This window comes from Vidua macroura, chromosome 17 (genome assembly GCF_024509145.1).
Source record: "Vidua macroura isolate BioBank_ID:100142 chromosome 17, ASM2450914v1, whole genome shotgun sequence".
NCBI lineage: Eukaryota > Metazoa > Chordata > Aves > Passeriformes > Viduidae > Vidua > Vidua macroura.
In genome coordinates, this window is record NC_071587.1 from 13,664,244 (window position 1) to 13,677,287 (window position 13,044).

Sequence of the window (13,044 nt, forward strand, 5' to 3'; positions counted from 1 at the left end):
GTGAAGGTCATTTAGCATCTCTTTTAGCACAGGAAGAACCCATAATATTTACTGAAAGCATTTTTGCACTCTTGAAAATTAGAGATAATAAAATGAACAGACAGCACTGGAGGTTTCCTTGGCTTATCCAATGGAATAATCTCGATGGGTGCTTAATGTTTACTTTGGAAATGCAGCAAATGATTCTGAAGCTATATTGAATTTTATCTATTTTTATTACATTGCAGAATAATATTTCTCTTTCCCGACAAAATGTTATGACCAGTAATAGCAATGGCAGTTATGCATGTTCAAAAAAGAGTAATCAAATCTCATGCTTCAGGGCATGAGCTGAATTCCCCACTGGGGTCCAGAAGGAATTTTTTCCCCCCAAATATAGCCATATACAATCAAGTAGGTATGTTCTTAGAGGATTTTCAATTTCTTGGTTAGGTGCAGATTACATGGAGCAGCAGTGTGACCTGGGATTGTGAGAATCCTCTCTTGCTGTAGTTTTGGGCAGGTTTGGGTCTGATTTTTCAGCCGAATGTGTGTGATTTGTTGTGCCTTACAGGAAAGTTTACAGCCACTTCTGTGTGCAATAAAGGGCCAAATGCTCTTTGTGTACCTGGCTCTGATAACAGCTCCCATCAGTGTAGTCACAACAAGCTCAGCTCTGTGACTTGCAGCGTTTTATCTTACTTATTTTTGTTGTCCGTCTTTCTTACAGTGACTGCTCTGCTGATAATTAAACGTGGGGATTGTTTTCTTTCCTTCCTTTTTTTTCCCCTCTAGAAGTTATAGATATGTAGGTACACAACTCTTCTTGAATGAAATTCACAGTGTTGGTGACCCCTTTCACGCTTTTCCTACCACTGTAGAGAAAGAAAAAGTGGAAATTCTGATAAATCCTACAAAAAAAAGAAAGGGTTAGAAATACTTGACTTGATAAATAAAAAATTTTCAGTATTGCCAGTTAATGGCATTGTCAGCCTCAGTGTTCACTTTTTTCTTTTTAGAATTATTGGAGGAAAATTATTTTAATAAGGATTTGGGTTACAACGATTTTGAAAGAATCAACTTGAGGATAGACTGAGGATTCTTTAGAGAAAATAGAGACCCCTGTAGATCTGTTGCAGTCCCTGCCTAGGAACAGCCTTAACTGTGCTCATTCCATTGAGGCACATTTGACCAACACGACACAGATCCAACAACTCCTCTGGGCAACCTCTTCCACTGGCTTTACCATGGAAAAATGTATCCTACTGCTGGAAAACTGTTTCTTTTGGGGGCCTTCTCAAATAAAATGGAGAACAATTTCCTCCCTCCCTCTTTGAGGCAGTTTTTAACATCTTTGCAGACGCGTTACCCCCAAACCATCCCCGCTTCTTCAGCCATCCCTGGCACATCACGTTCCCTGGCCCTGGCCCTCATTTCACTGCTCCGTGGCTGGACAACATATGATTTGAGGTGCAGTGCCAAAACCTGACTGCTGGGTTGCCTTTTCCACCTCCCCAGCGGCGAGGGGGATTTCTTCACATGTCTAACACATGACACTGCTGTTTAGGTGTCCCAGTTTGACACCCGCCCTTTCTGCAGCAGCATGACACCATTGACTCACGGAGAGCTTCTGATTCAGTGCAGCCCCAGCTGCTTTCCTGCAGAACTGCTTTGTAATCAGTTGTCCCCATCCTATATTTGAGCAGTTGATTATGCATCAGTGACAACTTTGCACTGATTCATCTTGAATTGCATCCTATTTTTTCCGAGTGCTCCTGCAATTTGTCAGGCTCGTTCTGGATTACAATGCTGCCTTCAAAGGCTGCTGCCGTCCCCCCTGGCTCGGTACCATCTGCAGATCTGCTGCTCAATATTTGCTGTTCCACCTCCTGAGACATTAATAAAAGTGTTGGATATTGCCAGGCCCAGGACACACTCCAGACATTATTCCAGCCTGACAATGGGCCGTGAGGGGATAATTCTGGAGTGTGATTTTCCTACCTCTTCCAACCCCCTGCAAGTCATCTGGAGGATGTGTCACCCAGGGAACAGGGACAGGACAAGGGGAAACGGCCTCAAGCTGGGCCAGGGGAGGCTCAGGCTGGACATCAGGAGGAATTTCTTAATGGAAAGGGTGGTCAGCCTTTGGCAGGGGCTGCCCAGGGAGGTTTGGAGTGCCCATCCCTGGAGGTGTCCCAGGAAGGGCTGGAGGTGGCACTCAGAGCTCTGGGCTGGGGACAGGGTGGGGATCAGTCACAGCTTGGACTCGATGATCCTGGAGCTCTTTTCTGGAAACTGTTGGGCCTCCACAAGATTTCAGGGATGGCCACTGGAAGTCTGAGATTCTTCTAAGACCTGTTTAATGTCCTGACCTTTTCTCTGTGCTTTCTAAGTGCTCTTGAAACTCTCCTCCCCCTGCAGCCAGCGCTCACCCTCCTCTGACACTGGCCCGGATTATTTTTGATCTGATCTCAGCTGATTCCCAGAGTGAAGATGAAAGTAAAAAAGGCTTTCGTAGGGAGATCTGTCAGAAACTTTCTCCCTTTGCTGAGTGACAGATGTAATCTTTCCTGGGTCTTTTCCTGCATAGAGAAGGCACTTACCAAACACTTTCTCCTTATTATGTTCCTTCAAGTTGTATCTCATTTGGTGACTTTCTCTTTGCAGTTCTTTCCCTGTGTGTTCATGGTCACTGTGAGGAGCTCAGATAAGTTTTTGCTGAACTTTTTTCACATTTAGACAAGTACTCATTTGTTTAGAGAATATACCTTTAGGATTTTGCTTTTGTAATATTCCGTGCCGTGCTATGGAATAGTCCTTCTCCCCACAAAAGGGTGGAACAACAGCACTGGGGCAAAATCCTTTCTCCCCTTTGTCTGTACACAGATAAGTTTGGTGGGGTGGTGGGGAAGGTTAAATTTCCCCTCCTGGGATGAAATGCTCTCATCAATAATTTCTGCTTTGAGTCACGAGAGCATTTCCAGAGCTCTTTCCCTTCTAACCCTCACCACAGGATTCACCCTTTGGCTGCAAAACAGGCCCTGGAGTTGGAACTCCCATCTCACTGCAAAAACTCCTCTTTTGGGGCCACATAAGAAGAATTTCAAGCAGTGCAGGGGTTTGCACTTCTCCACCTTCTCCAGCCACATCTGGGGGTCATCTCCTCCCTGGTGCCACCCACGATCTCACTGCACACCCAGCTCACCGTGCATTCTTCACCCGTGGCACCCCAGCTCCAGAAGTTATAACTCAGTCCTGCAAAGACTGACACAGCCTGGAGCTTTCAGTTTCTGAGCTGGATTTCTCCTTCCTTAAGTCACAACAAGTCTCCAGTTTGAAAAAAAAAAAAAAAAAAAACCAAACCAGAAATAAGCACTCTGCTTTTTTCTGAAGTACAGCAGGTGATACCTGTGGTATCATTTCCCAACAAAGCAGCAAAAGCAGCTAATTAAATTAGTTGGATCTAAAAGTTGTTCACAATCCACAAACCTGTTTGCTTCAGTGGCTATTAAGTCCCTGATCAGCAGGGGCTTGGACTAGAGTTTTTATTTTCTTTCTTAAAAAACACCAAGCTAGTTAGAATTTTTGAAAATGATAACAATTAACTGGAACTGGGCAGAAATTGACCGTAGTCTTCAACAAGTCCTTGGAAAAAGACATAATTTTAAAAAAGAAGAAAAGAAACCTGACATTTTCAGGAGGGAAAAGCATCACCAAGGAGGCAGTGTTCTCCCAGCTCCTTTTTTCTTAAAATACCAGGTTTCATTGAAAAATCTGTTTTAATAGATTCCTAAAAATAAACTCAGAGTGTCCAAATTATAAATGGTGGTGTTTTATGCAATGCCTGTGTGGCTGCTGCAAAGGAGAAGTTTGAAGATGATATCAGGGTTTTTTCCCCAGTGAATCCAAAATATGACTGTGCAGAGTTTAATCTGAAACGAGGAAATGAACAGCACAGGGACTGCATTTGGCTGTCCATGATGCCAGCAGCAATTTTTTGTCTTTTATTAGTATGATTGTTTTTATTATTTATAGCTACTGAATGAATTTATGCTGAATATTGGAATAATTGATATATCTGTAAAATTATATGGCCTTAAAATGGTAGTGGCTTTGTAAAGCCTCCAGGATTGTGTCTCTTCTAAATGGGGAAAAGGTGAGGCACTAAATATGTTAAAAATCTGTAATTCCCCGAATTGTCACTTGTCCCATGTCCCCCAAGTCATCCTGGGAGTTTTTTCCACGTCAGGTAAAGATAAATGGGCAAACACAGTTTACACATACCAAGCACATTTGTTTAATAAACGATGCTGAGAGAAAGCTTAACTGAAAATCTAAAGCCACTAAAAGGGACAAAATGCTTTATTTCAAGTCATCAAAGTGTTTCAACTGACATGTAATTTGAATAAATTGCTATAAGGGCTGAAGTTTTTGTACGGCAGAACTCAAGAGTTCACAAAACAAAATGTGAAAACGAGAGGAAAGCAATGGGGTTTTTTTCGATAGAAGAGCTTCCCGACGTTTTTTCTGAAGGTTCATGAGAACATTTGCACCTGGGCACAAAGACTGAAGGTGCATTTCTGGGCGGGACTCGCCGTCCAAAAATCTCCCTCCAGAAATGGAGTGATGCAGCTCAGGAGGGGACGCTGCGTTCCCCCAGCAGCAGGAGCAGGGAGCAGGGCAGGGGCACGATTGAAGTGATCCACCAGGCAGTGCTGGGCTTTGGCAGGCTCAGGATGCTCCAGGGAGAGGCTTTTCCCTTCCACTGCTCATCCCATCTTGGCTCTGCTCGCTGGTATTTCAGGTAAGTGATTACCAGCTCTATTTTATTTTTTTTTTTTTTCCCTTGTGCTTTTTCTGTGGCCTGGTTTGAATTTGTTCACGGAAGGAATTTCTCTGAAGGCAAAAAATAATTTCTTTCTCTCCATAAGCAGAGAGAAATTCGAGTTTGTTCATTTACCTGCAAACTCAGGTGCTAAACTGAAGTGCTTATGCTAAAGCTGGTAACATATTTAATGTTTTCTCTGTAACCAATGTGTCTTTACTTAAAAAAATAAAAGGAGTCTTATCAGTGGATCAATTGAGAAGCTGGAGATGGAAAGAAAAGAGTTTTCTGTAGAAATGACTGAAAGTTATAAAAGAGCACCTCAGAAATGTGGAAGTCTAAAGCACTAAGAGTAAAAACTGTGAGGAAAAGTACTTTCCTAATTGGAAATTTAGGAATGAAAGATAAGGTGTTCAGAAATAACAAGGCTTACTGTTAAACAATAATAATTGGGTTTGTGTTAAAAGCATCGAAAATAAGGCTGATAAAAACCTGGAATTTTTTTTTTTTTTTTTTTTTTTCCTGGAGTGTGGAGTAACAATGCTGTATTTGTGCTTATTTAGAAAAAGTGCTGCGTGGTTCTCTTTCTTTAATTAAAGAAAAGTTCTGGGAGGTTTTTTAATGTCTCTCCCTGGTTGGAATGTTCTCCCCTTTGTTCCTAAGTGACGGGGCACTTCTGGAGCAGCTGTGCCACTGGTGGCCAACCCCTGCCATCCTCGTGTGCTCTCACAGCTGCTCCGGGGAGGCTGAAGGGGCTCTGCACACTCCTCGGGGCTGCAGAGCCCAAATCCAGGTGTGCTCCAGCCCCTCGTTAGCTCATGGCAGCGCTGAGCCCCAGCCTGAGGGTGATGCCTCGTTCCCAGAGACCTGACTTTGGTACCTGGGACCTCTCGGGAAAATGTTTGGGTGTTACTTTTATGCTTGGTGTGCAAAGGCTTTCTGAGAGAGAGCTCTGAGCCTGTCCTGGTTTGCTTTTAGGGTTTTCCATTTAAAAAAAAAAAAAAAATGGTATTTAATGGGGGAATGGAATTTTAGGTTTGTGGAGCAATATTACAAAAAGGAACCATCGAGCCATTTTCATGGAGATTGAATGACACTTTTATGGTCCTTTCCCTACTCCTGCTTTTAATATAAATGGTATGGCAAATACAGGTGAAAAAAAAAAAAAAAAAAAAAAAAAAAAAAAGCCCACCTGTCAAAATATAGCTCTGTTTGGTTACCTCTGTCCATGGGACAATTTTAGTAACCTGTCAATCAATGGGCTGCTAAATAGCCTCTCCAAAGCACAATCTGCTATTTCAGACGACATCAGTGTGTCAATCATTTATTGAATCAAAGCCAAATTTGAAGCAAAGCAAGCCCAGTTTGTCAATCACTGCTCAGTATTCTCTCCACTAACCACCTGACAGCTTTTAACTTTTCACTTTTATATTCCATGCAGCTAGTTAAGATGCTTTCATTTTTAATTGGCCTTCTTTTATGATTGGTAGCTAAGCAACTAATATGTTGTTTTATATGGTAATAATGGGCCCAAACTTGAGAGCTTTCTTGACCATCCCTATTTGTTGTTGGGAAATTATTTTCCTTCAAGTTGCTAAATAGCAGATGTAGCAGAAACAGTTATTTAATTATGGGTTGTCCTGTTGTTTCTATCTATAAACACTTTTGGCACTGTTTAAAAATAAATACTGCATGCGCTGGCAAATATATACTGAGTGATTTTAACTCCTGATAGAGTCCTTTGGAATTTCACTGCTCATTTACAGGGAAAACTGGGTGCAAAAAGGAAAGGATTGCCAAAGAAGCAGTTTGGAAAAATATTAGCAGAGGACAGAGCGAGAAATCTGTTTCAGAATCCCACTAGGCTTTAATCCAACCTGATCAGCTTTCAGTCTTAATTTAGGCACAATTAAATTTCTGAGGCCAAGTACAGTGCTGTGAGCCCCCCCCCCCCCCGCCTCTCAAAATTAGCCAAAAAGTCCTTCCCCAGCAAACTGGTCTGCCTATTTAGCGTGTTCATTTTGTGTGCTTTGACTTAATTACAATTTTCAGTGCTTGAGATGCAAAACTTTGGGGTCGGGAGTGGGGCTCCTGAGGGTGACCCCACATCTTGGGGTTGCTTCCATCCCCTCTCCCCATCATGAACAAGACAAGCCCTGCCTTTCATGTGTGCAAAATGAGCCCACAGCTCCCAGAAAATACTCCTGCCTTTCTATTCCCAAAGACTGTCATCAGCAAAGCCAAAGTGTTGTTCTCAGACAGAAAGAATCAACTTTCTGTCCTTCCCATGAAAGGAAGTTTGGGAAAAGAACTATTTCTGTCTTACATAAAAATTCTATTTTGGGTTCAAAAGAGTTTTCTTCATTTAATTCTTTTGCATATCTGTTTGATGGGCTTCTGGCTGTCTTTTGACAGACTGCTGTCATCTGGTTTGATCCAAAACTGTGAAACTCCAGATGTGCCCAAGAACTTGGGAGAACATGGGCTTCGTTTTGCAAAAAGCTGCAGGAGGTTTTGAGGCAATCTGATACAAAATGTACTTCCCAGCCCTATTTGAATTTTACATTGGGTTTTGTACTTCTTTTTCACCAAAGTAAAAAGCAAAAGAGACTGACAGCACATGAGGATTGACAGCGGAGAGGCAAATGGGAGCTTTGGAGCCTGGAGTGTTGCAGAAATCCAGCCAGTGTTCAACGTGGGTGCTTTTCCCCGCTGAGGGAGGTTCTGGAGAGCCCTGGGAATGCTGGTACAGAGTCGAAATGCCCCTCTCAGGATGGAGATCCCAGCAGACTGTCGAGATTGGCTTATTAATAAACAACAACAAAAGCTGTAAAGCAGATCTTCCTGGGCAGCTCCAGGAAAACAGCAAATTTGCTGTCGAATGAGTTCCTGAGGAGGTGCCAAAAATACAGTTTGGTTTCTCTCCTCTTGGTGGGAATTGTGCTGCCTTTCATGGACACCCCTGGCATTAAGGAACGCTGAGCTGGAGATGGGTGACACGCTGCCAAACGAGGTGTAAGCTGGACTGCCCAAGTGAGCAAGAGGGTTTGTTTTGTTTTTTTTTTTGTGCACGGATTTTGCACTCTTTCTATCACCAGCTATTAGCCAGAGCTTTTTCAGAGAGGGTGTTCTGATCCCAGGCTGCCTCTGTAGCTTGGCACAGACTGTGCATCTTGGCTCCCAGGGTGTTCAGGCCTGGCTGAACATGAGCTGAGCTCTGGTGGCTCAGCAGAGGGGAAACCCACACAGCACCCACCTACACAGCACCTGGCCTGTGAATTGGCATGGGATGCTCCATGCAGGAATTAAGAGATGCAGGATCATAAATATTATACAAATAGGAGAAGGATGAGGTCAGCAAAGCCAGGCTGCTCACGGGGGGTTCTTACAACTGCTTTCTTTTGGTCATTTCCCACTGATGTGGTGCTGAGGAGTGTCAGCCTGCCTGCATGGGTGTTGTGCTCTTGTCCTTTAGCTGCTCTTAAGGACACTCTGGACCAGGAGAAAGGATCATTTTGAAGTGTTTAAGCATGCAAATTTTACAGTGGTGTTTTTTAGGGGAAACCTGTGGGTCAGGAGCATCTCCAAATCTTGGTTGGCATTCCCAGCTGGGCAGAAATGCTGGAATGCTTTCTTTTTGTATTGATGACTGATTTGCTCAGTGTCTCGTGCACGCTCTGGGAGTCAGGGCTGTGCTTTAGTGTCACTGACGACACAAAGGTTTAAAAGGTTTACAGAGCCATTTGTCCCTGGCAAGCTTAAATGTGGGGTCTGGGTCTGTTCTCTGAGCCCTTCCTGTGTTACCTGGGACCAGAGGGAGAAGGAGCAGGAGTTTTTTGGGAATGCTGCCCAGTTCTTTATCCCATGATGCCCTGAGAGCTTTGTCCTGGGGCTGTTCCTGCTTCTCTCTGGTTCCTGGAGCTCCTGGCAGAGCACCTCTTGTCCCTGAGTGAACTGTGCAGGGCTCTCCAGCTGAAATGTTAATATTCCCCATTACTTGCTCAGCGAGCCCATTTTTCCAGCAATGTGTCAAAAAGTTGATCAGTGTCAACTGCTGCCTTTGTTCACCCCTGTCACGGGAGCAGCACAAAGCCAAAAATGATTAATCCCTCTCCTAACTGGAAATGGAGGGAGAACTGGCTAAAGCAGAATGCAGTTACCTGTGCTGGAGCTCATCCAGGCACTCTGGCGAGCACAGCCACCCTTCCAACGACTGAAATGGGATTTTTAGCTGTGCTGAGGGCTTGGGTTCTGTGAGTTTACATCTCAAACACCCACGGAGCAGGAGCACTGCGCAGCCCCTGAATCAGCAGGAAGCCTGCCCCTGTCGCCTCGTTGTTCCTGAGTCTGCTCCGCTGCTCCTCCCAACCCACTGAGCAGCTCCGGGAGCGGGGAGGGGAGGCTGTGCTTACAAACCATTTTTGTCATCCAGAATTTAAACGTTGGGTGCTGTAACCCGTGTCATTTAGATGTACTATCTGCCAAAGCTGCAGCTTTCAACACGGCAAAGCAAGGTGTGACCCTCCCTGGGTGACACGGGAATCTCAAATGCCAAGGCTTTCCCTGTGGGTGGGGAATATTCCAGGTGGGCTTTGCTCAGAGCCACGTTCGTCCTGCAGAAGTAGAACCTGAGAGCACAATGGGTTAATGTACACATGCAGATGCATGCTGGAGGCAACGTAAGGGATTGAAAACCATGGAAAATCTCCCTGAGAGATTTGAAAATAGCAACAAAAAAAAAAAAAAAAATTAAGATGGCTTCATTTAGAAACCTGGCTATTGTTTGTTCTTAGCTAGCACACTCAGCTGTGGGTTTTTATAGCTATGAGCACGAGCTGGTGAGTAGAGAGGAGAGGTTTATGTTGGATATTAGGGAGAATTTCTTTCCTGAGAGAATTGTCCAGCCCTGGCCCAGCTGCCCAGGGCAGTGGTGGAGCCCCCATTCCTGAAGAGATTGAAGTTGTGTAAATGTGGCTCTTAGGGACAAGATTTAGTGACAAACTTGGCAGTGCTGGGGGAATGGTGGGACTTGATGCTCCTCAGGATCTTTCTGAACCCGGTTCTGTGACTCTCTAGTTCTGAACAGGTGCTCAGGATTTCCAACACCTATAAAACCTGGGGGATTGTTACTAATTGCACGCGTTCCAGGCGTGTCTGAGTGCTGGGAATGACACTCAGACACGAGCAGAGATGTGCAGAGTGAGCTCTGCTCTGCAGCAGGCACTGGGGGCTTTCCCTGATCCCTTCTGCAGCAATCCCAATAAAACTGGTGTCAGTGCAGGTGCTCAGGGCACCAGGGGATGCAATGGGTTAAAATCACTTGACCTCCAAACAAAGTGCTGCTTGAAACACTGGGAAAGCCCCGTTGCCCACAGCAGCCTGCATCCCAAGGTTTTCCTGGCAGGAAAGGAGAAGAGAAGGGCTCTGCTCCCATTAGGACTCTCCTCGAGCTGGGCTGGTTTGCCAGCTTAGAGGCCAGAGTAGTTACATCAGCCTGAAAAGCAACCTGTGCTCCTTCATGCCTCAGTTTCTCTGGGGATAAAGATTGACAGGATGCTTCCCAGAACTTCCTTTTCAAGAGTGCCATCAAACTTAATTTTCACTTTTTTTTTTTTTTTTTTTTTTTTTTTTTAAGGCTTTAGATTTTCTGGTAAAAGGTAGTTTCATTTGAAAGTGATGCTCTAAAATATTGTACAAGTTACCAAAGCTTGTCATTCCTCTTTAAATTACTCCTGACTACTATTGACTGTGAGTGTAAAATTATATATTTATAATATATATTACTAATATATATTTACAATATATATTACTAGGAGAGTGCCCAGCAGAAAATCTTGCCCTATTCTTTGATATTACTTGAGATTTAAGGTCTCAGTTCTCATTTCCAGGAGAAAGAAGAGGTTATTCATTGCCAGGGTGGGTGCTACACTGGGGAAGTTGGTTTGCCCAGGAGGGCATAAAGGGCTCCTCCACTTTCATCTGCATTTACCATCCATGCTCTGGTTTCTCTCTTGGCATCTCTGCTGTCTCTGGGTGCTGTGAGTGTGTTGGGTGGGGCTGGGGTTTGTTCCCAAGCCTGTTGCAGTTTTCCTGCTTGGGAAGTGCAGGCTGTGATGGTTTGGGATGTAAGTGATAACCAAAGGCTGCTCCTTATATAACCATAGACTGCCAAACTGGTTAAAAGCTGGATTTTTTAAACATTTTTCCCCCCCTGACTCACTTCACAAGTCTCTTGAAAAAAAAAAAAATGGATTTGGAAGACATAAAGGGAGTTTCTGTGCAGAATTCAGTTCTCACTTCTATGGGCAAATTTCATCAGCTTGGGATTTAAGGGCTAATTCTGCTGAAGTTATGTTCAATTGACATGGGCAGCCAGTGAAATGAGAGAACACCAAGGAAATAATTAAATGTTGCGCAATTAGGGCTGCAGCACATCAGGGTACAAATAATACAAGATGAGATATCCTTTCATGGATTAAACTTGCATTTATTTGGTAGCCTTTGATCTGTGTTATCACCAGCTAAAACCCTGGAGAGCACCAGCATTGTCTGACCCCAGGAGCAGCCCTAACTCAGGTGGGTGCCAGGTGAGGAGCTGCAGGGATGTGCTGATTGCAGCTATCAAATGAGCAGAAGAGAGAAAACAAGGTCCAGTTCTTCCAAGCAATTAATATTTGGATTATACTTATTTATTGCAGGTGCATTTAAGCTTCAAATGGGGTATGAATTTATCCTGAATGGCTGTAAAAAAGGGGTTTAAAAAGGCAAAATAATAAATCTTTAGATCAAATAATCAGTAGATAATTCCTGAAACCAGTTTGTGGTTTTTGGGCTCTTTTGTCTCTTCCATTTCTGAGTGCTCTGGGCCATTGTTTGGGAAGACCTTTCTGAAGCAGAGCAGCAATGCACACCAAAATATTCGGTTCATTCCAGCCAGGCTGGCTTTGGTAGAGGTCCCTGCTGTGGAACAAACCTGCTTCCTTCACTGGGATGTGTCAGTTAGAAACACCAACTGCAAGGATTTCTTCTGTTCTCACGAAAAAGGAAGGAAACAGCTGGTAAATGTTTCACAGATGGTAAAGCTCTTGGCATCTCTCAGGAGAGGGCCACCCATACAGATGGCTCATTATTTTAACATTTGGATTTTCATCTTATTAAAACATCTCTTTTTTTTTTTTTTTTTTTCCCTGGTTTTATTTAGCATCATAAATTCTCTTACACTTTAGTTAACAACTCAGTGATTTGGGGGAAGTGTGTGTGCTGTAAGGAACATCATTTGGCTAAAACACAGATCTGCATCATTATTCTCTGCTCTGATGTGGAACGAGTGGACTTGAACCTGATTAAAAACACCAAATGCAAGCAAATGCTTGGAAATATGACTTTATCAAGCAAAGGTCAGCTGAGCCTGCATAGAAGCTGAATTATTCAGTAAATGAAGGAATGCAGTGAGTGAAGCAAGCAAACATTTCTATCTTGGGCATTGCATCAATTAATGCTACACTGCTTTCTGCACACACCCCAGGAGAGGGGCCTTGCAGGTGCTGGTTTGTGGTGAGAGCAGCACTAAATACAAAATACCACCTTTGAAACACCCGGGGAATGCCCGGGGGAGTGGGGCTTCCAGCAATGGCTGGGCAGTGTGCTGGGCAGCTCCAGCTTTGTGAGGGCTGGTGCAGCCACAAGCCTGCAAATAGCTGGCCTGTTTAGCTGGCCTTTGCATAAATCCCAGCTCCACACACGGCGCTGGGAGTGCCACTGCTCCCTTCTGGGTGTGTGGCAGGGGAGGGATGGAACCAGTGCCAAAAGGTGGTGGGGGGAACGGGGGCGTGCTGAAACTGAGGGGCATGCCCTGTTTCTGGGGGATGCCCTGCTTTTGGGGGATGCCCTGCTTTTGGGGAATGCCCTGCATTTTGGGGATGCCCTGCTTTTTGGGGATGCCCTGCTTTTTGGGGATGCCCTGCTTTTTGGGGGATGTCCTGCTTTTGGGGATGCCCTGCTTTTGGGGATGCCCTGCTTCCTGGGGATGCCCTGCTTTTTGGGGATGCCCTGCTTCTGGGGGATGCCCTGCTTCCTGGGGATGCCCTGCTTTTGGGCATGCCTTGCTTCTGGGGGATGCCCTGCTCTTTGGGGGATGCCCTGCTTTTGGGGATGCCCTGCTTTTGGGGATGCCCTGCTTTGGGGCATGCCCTGCTTCTGGGGGATGTCCTGTTTTGAGGGATGCCCTGCTTTTTGGGGAT